General features: G+C 43.7%; 1 pseudogene; it reads left to right on the forward strand.

The window, feature by feature from the left end:
* The first annotated feature begins 523 nt into the window (after positions 1-523).
* LOC123049175 (AAA-ATPase At3g50940-like) lies at positions 524-2,376 on the forward strand (annotated as a pseudogene).
* The last annotated feature ends 4,588 nt before the right edge of the window (positions 2,377-6,964 follow it).

Raw genomic sequence — 6,964 nt, forward strand, 5'->3', positions numbered from 1 at the left:
AGGGGAAGGGCAAGGCAGCAGTGGATGAACTCCACCATAGCCAAACATGCCAAATTTTGATAGTCCGATGGCATGTTTAGTGTAGTGTGATGGAATAGCCGGACGATGCGTGTGCGTCGATATAGTTGCATAAGTTTGTATGAATTTAAGATATGGTAATTGAGGTGTCCGGATATGGATTGCATTTTTTTTAAGGAGTGCCCGGTGAGTGCCCACGGACGCGTCCGCGGATGTTTCAGGGCCGGATTTGCCGAGTCGGGCTTGGATGCTCTAAGAGCTTCCTGAATCGTGTACAGTCCTCAGTTGCGTGCTTTGTGAACCGTCCAGCTAGACTGTGTTACGATTTGAAGTCGGTTCGTTTCATCCCAAAGAAAGGAAAAAAAACAAGTTGGTTCTTTTTTTGTTGTTGCAAAAATCAATAAGTCGGTTCCTTAAATCTTGCTATAATCCATGTTTATATTGGAAAATTGAGATCTTGGTGGAGCTGTTTCCGTGTCGTGCTCGTGTTGAGTTTGGAAAGATTTTAGAGGTCGTATCCGCGTAGAACCTGTTAAACTGGATCCGATTATTTACTCTTCTGCAGTATAAATACAGAAGGGGGGACGCGAAACAGGAAGAGATTTATTTGTCTATATATTATAGTCCTTGTGTGGATTTCTTGCCAAAGACAAGCATGGCGTCGTCGGCGGAGGGCGCAGCGGTGGTGGATGCGTACAAGAAGGCTCTCGCCACTGCGGCCTCGGTGAGCGCGTACGCCATGCTGGCGCGCGGCATGGCGCGGGAGCTCCTCCCCGACGAGCTGCGCGCCGCGGTGCGCTGGGGCGCCGCGTTCGTGCGCTCCCGCTTCAGCGCCCCCGAGAAGGAGCGCCACGCCATCGTCATCCGGCGCGTGCTCGGCGGCGGGTACAACGAGGACGACCTGTTCGACGCGGCGCTCACGTACCTGGCCACCAAGATCAACCCGCAGTCCATGAGCCGGCTCTGCCTCGCGCGCACCCGCAAGAGGGAGCCGGACGGGAGCGGCAGCTGCAGCACGCTCCTGAGCATGGAGAACGGGGGCTCCACCACCGATACCTTCCAAGGCGTGGAGTTCCGGTGGACGTCCATCGAGAGCGGCGGCAACGACGGCAACAATAGGGGCAAGGAATGCCTGGAGCTCAGCTTTGACGCGGAGCACACGGAGACCGCGCTCCACAAGTACGTGCCCTTCATTACGTCCACGGCGGAGGAGCTGCGGTTACGAGACCGCGCGCTCAAGATCTTCCTCAACCAGGGCTCGAGTTGGAAAGGCATCAACCACCACCACCCGGCCACGTTCGACACGCTCGCCATGGACCCGTCCGTCAAGCAGGCCGTGATTGACGACCTCGACCGGTTCCTGAAGCGGAAGGAGTACTACCGGCGGATCGGCAAGGCGTGGAAGCGCGGGTACCTTCTCTACGGTCCACCTGGAACCGGCAAGTCCAGCCTGGTCGCCGCCATGGCCAACTACCTCCGGTTCAACCTCTACGACCTTGATCTCTCCGGGGTGTACGACAACTCGTACCTGCAGCGGCTGCTCATCGACATGTCCAACAAGTCTCGTCATCGAGGACATTGACTGCAGCTTCGACACCATGTCCAGGGAAGACCGCAAGGTATCCCATGCGACCTACACAGACGACGAGGACGACGAGTACGACCACGCCCGAGCACGAGGATACCCCCCGGAGCGCGAGCGCAAGATAACGCTGTCAGGGCTGCTCAACTTCATCGACGGCCTGTGGTCCACATGCGGCGAGGAGCGCGTCATCGTCTTCACCACCAACTACAAGGACCGCCTCGACCGGGCGCTGCTACGGCCGGGCCGCATGGACATGCACGTCTACATGGGCCACTGTGGCTGGGAGGCGTTCAGGACGCTGGCCGGGAACTACCACCTGGTCGACGACCACGCGCTGTTCCCGGAGATTCGGGAACTGCTTTCGGTGGTGGAGGTGACACCGGCGGAGGTGTCCGAGATGCTGCTGCGGAGTGAGGACGTCGACGTTGCGCTACGGGTGCTTATCGAATTCCTCCAACAAAGAAGATGCAAAACAAATGAGGTAAATGAGAAGAATGGCCGCATAGCAGGATAGCAGAGACGGTATTTTGCAATGTTTCTTCAGTATTCGGACTACCTTTCGTGGCGAACGCAGATCTTCAACTTTTATCTTGCTTCGATGAGAAGTAGCAGGCATTTCTTTTATCTTGTTTCTTCATTCGAGCTCCCTCTGCTGACGCACGATGCACGCAGCCATGAAAGTATTTACTGATATTCTGAATTTATACACTGATCTGACATTTTCTTCTTTATTATACAAACAATTGTTGAGCTTCAACTTTCTTTATAGTTTTGCTAAGTCCAAATCATTGCTATACTCGTCAAATCTTGAGCGAAAATCCGTGTGAAGTTTCTTTTAGCTTTCCTATTTACTAATGCATACTATGCTTTTCAAAGTCACTCGATCAAGCATAGTATGCATTAGTATCATATGTATGATATTAATACATGATACTTCTGATTACGATCAATCTAAAGGAAAATATTGCCTTAGATTAAACTACTACTCCCTCTGTCCCAAAATATAAAAACGTTTTAGCACTAGTATACTATCAAAAACGTTCTTATATTCTGGGACGGAGGGAGTAATAATTTGCTTTCGATCAGACTAATTAGGAACCATAGAATGAGAGGAATTCTAGTTGTCCGGTCTGCCACTAAAGCCCTGCTGGTTGTTTAGTTTCCTTCTTCAGTTGATTGCTTCATGATAACTGCTTCAGTGCTTCTATAATATTAGCTGCTTTCTTTTATTATTTTTGTTTTTGAAGGAAACAATGGTTGCTTCCTAAGGCTAACCATAGTGGGAAACATAGATAGTAACATAGATGTCACATAAATAAAAATAGTAAGGTGACAAGTAATTAATGAGGAGACAGGCAAATAGGGTAACATAATATATCACCATCACATAGCGCTTCTCAATGTAAAATGAGTCTACAAAGCAATAAATGAATAGTGGTATAATTTTTGCTTCCGCCGCAGTCGGTCTTGTTAACTAAATTTATGGTCAAACTTAGATCTCGGGAAACGCGGACGCATTATATATGGAATGGAGAGAGTACCATGCATATGACACTACCCACTATGAAGATAGTAATATAGACTAGTAACATATCGAAATTGCATAGGAGCACACGACGACGACACCCTCTGTGATCCTGCGCATCCAGTCGCATTGGGATCCGAACCCACTATAATAGATGCATTGTATTCTTTGATTTGTAGAATCGTATTATGTTTTACACTGTGCGGGATAGAAGTGGAGTCCACGCGTTCTATACCCGTGTCAGATAGTTCCTGTCAAGTGGGGTTGATCCGGCCTCAACCACCAACTCTCAACCACACGCTACAATTAAATGCACACGCTCACCCATGTTCATGGCAACGGTCATCTTCTTCCGACAACCTGTTCATAAACCGACCATCTTCTTCACCATAACATATTTCCCCAAGTTATTTGATTCTCAGCCCAGCTGTTCCTCAGCTACTCTCTATCCCATTCTTACATGGTTCTAATTGACATGTCAAGCTCCCCTTGTTATTTCCGACTCATGGCCAATTGGGTCGACAACGGCAAATTGTTATATAATTGACCATTACAATTATTATCTAAACGTCTCGGAATGTTATTTCACTCCATACACGGCATTTCTACCACGGTAACAAACAAGATCCGACCTACAACTAAGACCACATACAATGTTCTGGCATTTGCCCATGAAGGCCACGTGCTCAAGTCTCCGACCCAGTCAATGTATATAAATGTTTGCTGACTTTTGCTGCCCAATTTAGTATGCCACCCTACCACGCTGCACAAATATATGAAGTGTCAACTACACTAAATGTCAAAGGACATGTACGCACTGCTAATCTATACAACTTGGTCGTGTATTCACGCGTAAAAGATCAGTTCGGCTAAAGTGGCACGAATCCCCGGGGGGCAGACGACAGGCCGTGATTCCGGAGGGCGGCGTCGTCGTGTGCTCCTAATCCACTTCTAGTAATATATGCATGTTACTAGTCTAAGTTACTTTTCACTATGACCAGCCTAATCGCCAAGCCCCGGAAATTGCCATATGTTTCCTAAAATAGCCGACAGTGGGATTATTTCTCCCAATTATATCCAGCAATTAATTATAATATTTTCTACATTTGTTTCCTTACCAATGGCAACACTGATTTTTATACGGAAGCATCCTTTCATAAGGAAGCATTCTTCTAGATGGACGGCAGAATTATTTTGGGAATGGCGTGAAATCCCTTTTTTAGGGAAATCATTTTGGGAAAGTACGGTTATTTCTCACAATTAATTATGAACAATATATGTTCTTTTGTAGATGGCAACATGATTTTATAGCACAAAAGCATTATACTTGATGCATGGAAGCATCGTTTTCGATTGTGAACAAAACTCTCCACGATAGGAAAAACACAATTGTCAGTGCTTTAGAAGCATGTAATTTAGTACTAGCAAAAAAAGCACGTGTGGAAGGACAAGAAGCATGAAGAATTAAAAAAAGTCCATTTGTATAACCAACATTTTACAACTTCTTTATTTAACAAAGAATGTCACATTATTATAATGACACTATTTTGACTTCCACCCAACCGACATAGAGCGATGCTAAATGGGCTAATTAATTGATAAGTAGTACACGTGCCGCGTTCTCCTTTTGTGAAACACAGTAGTCATGGACACATAATAGTGTCAAATCCCATTCACATCATACTCAGCATCAACATAGCCTCGTTGGCATTGTGTAGAAACATGAATCATAACTGGTGCGACGAAATACCTATAAGTAGAAAATATTCTGAAACAAGGAAGCACACACTTGCATTGGAATGTATTATGATAAGAAAATTGTTAGTAGAATAAAATTTTACTTGTTTTTCAAGATAAACAATGTTCGTTAGGCACCTAATCTTTATGTCATAATAGACCCGAAGAAGCTATGCTCATAGTGGTTGAAGCACACGTGGTTAAGGGAAGTGTTTGTACAAAGAAGCATATAATGGCAACGGTTAATGCAAAATTTTGCCACATTTGGTACACATGTAAATAAAATAGTGAATCATAATTGCATGAAGTGGATATGTGAATAACAGTCTCAGCCTTACTGTCAGAAACATATGAGTCATGAGAATTAAAGGAAGCACATACAACAGTTGAAGTTATAATTGGAAACCATGAAAACAAACGTGAGAAACAATGAGATAGTGTGCAAAATATTTGAAACAAATGGCACACACAAGGCTATGTGCAACACATGAGAAATAAAAGAACCACATATTGGTAATGGTAGCAACACAATTTAATTGTCATATATAGCAAGATAAACACCTGAATCGTAGAAACATGTCATGTCAGGAGAAGGAAGAATGTATGACATTGTGAGCAGCAAAACCTTTATACAAATAGAAGCATACATACGAAGCAATGGAAGCACGACCGTTGGAAATAAAGATGCAAGAAAGCCTAAAGCATGTTTGGTAGTGGGTGAAGCAAATTTATATGAAGCTAAACAATTATAAGATTGCATGGAAGCATGATGCAACTTTAGGGCTTTGATGGAATAAATGGAAGCACCTCCCAAACAAATTAGGCTTGTAATGAAAATAAATTTTGTTTTCAAATAAATGGCAGCTTGCATGTTCCATGGAACAAGAAGATTGTAACAAAATCCAAGAATGAAAAAAGAAGTATAGTTTGAAAGCATGACAGAAGAAGTAACAAGCTACAGCTTAGCAACCTCACTGTGACAATTAGAGAAAAATGTAATGTAGAATAGACTGACTAGAAGCATGTGAAACATATATATGAGAGATGTAGAAAGCATGAATAGACCGACTAGAAGCATGTGAAACATATATATGAGAGATGTAGAAAGCATGAATAAACCATATACATGAGAGATGTAGAAAGCATGAATAAACCGACTAGAAGCATGTGAAACATATATATCAGAGATGTAGGAAGCAATGAGGTAACACACGTAGGATGCTTAGGAAATATGATATTTGGAAGCATAGAAGTTAAGCTATCTCAGGATAAGTATTACCATATAGAAGCATGGGAATTCGAAATGAGAAAATAAGGATATATGGAAAGAATAGACTTGAATCGTGAGCAACACATATATATGAAATGTAGGAAGCACGAAACTAGTGTTGAAAATAATGTTTGAAGCAATTTAAAACATCAAAATGAAAATTTTGATAAAAACACGGTTCTATTTACCGGAGCAAACTACAGTAAGGAAACAAATCTATGGTGCTTACGAGTCATGACTATTGGAGGCATCAATTTAGAACTACCACAACATCTGTCATACTGTATAGAAGCATAGGCATATGGACTAAGCAAAAAGAAAAAAAGAAAAAGCAAAGCTTCAGCCAACAGTTTGGATGCATAATCATGTGATGTGCAATTACATCATTGTTCATTCACCCAATTCAAAAGCCTGACGTGGCACTGCTCGCCAGCTTTAGTATTCGGGAGGCGAGATAGACGGGGATTTCAGCGTTCAGGCTTAAAGTGTATAAATGTATTTGGATGCATGTACATTTTTGGTAGGATATTAATTGCATGTGTATATTAGGTAGAATATTAATAGCATTTTGATATAATTGGTAGAAATTTAATTGCATGCGATACGCCTGATTTGGTAGCTTGCTTCACCCCGAAGGAAATGCCTATCGATGTGTAAACCGGCATTGAGTAAATACTACTTCGCCCCGAAGGAATGGTCACACGCTTCACCCAGCTATCCAAGATCCGAGACCGAGTAGAACCTCTGTTTCCTGGTGGTCTGCTGATCCGACGATCTAACCTGCAATAGTACTATAAAATACACGGGGGTGGGGGTGGGGGTGGGGGTG

This window comes from Triticum aestivum, chromosome 2D (genome assembly GCF_018294505.1).
Source record: "Triticum aestivum cultivar Chinese Spring chromosome 2D, IWGSC CS RefSeq v2.1, whole genome shotgun sequence".
In the NCBI taxonomy this organism is placed as follows: Eukaryota; Viridiplantae; Streptophyta; class Magnoliopsida; order Poales; family Poaceae; genus Triticum; species Triticum aestivum.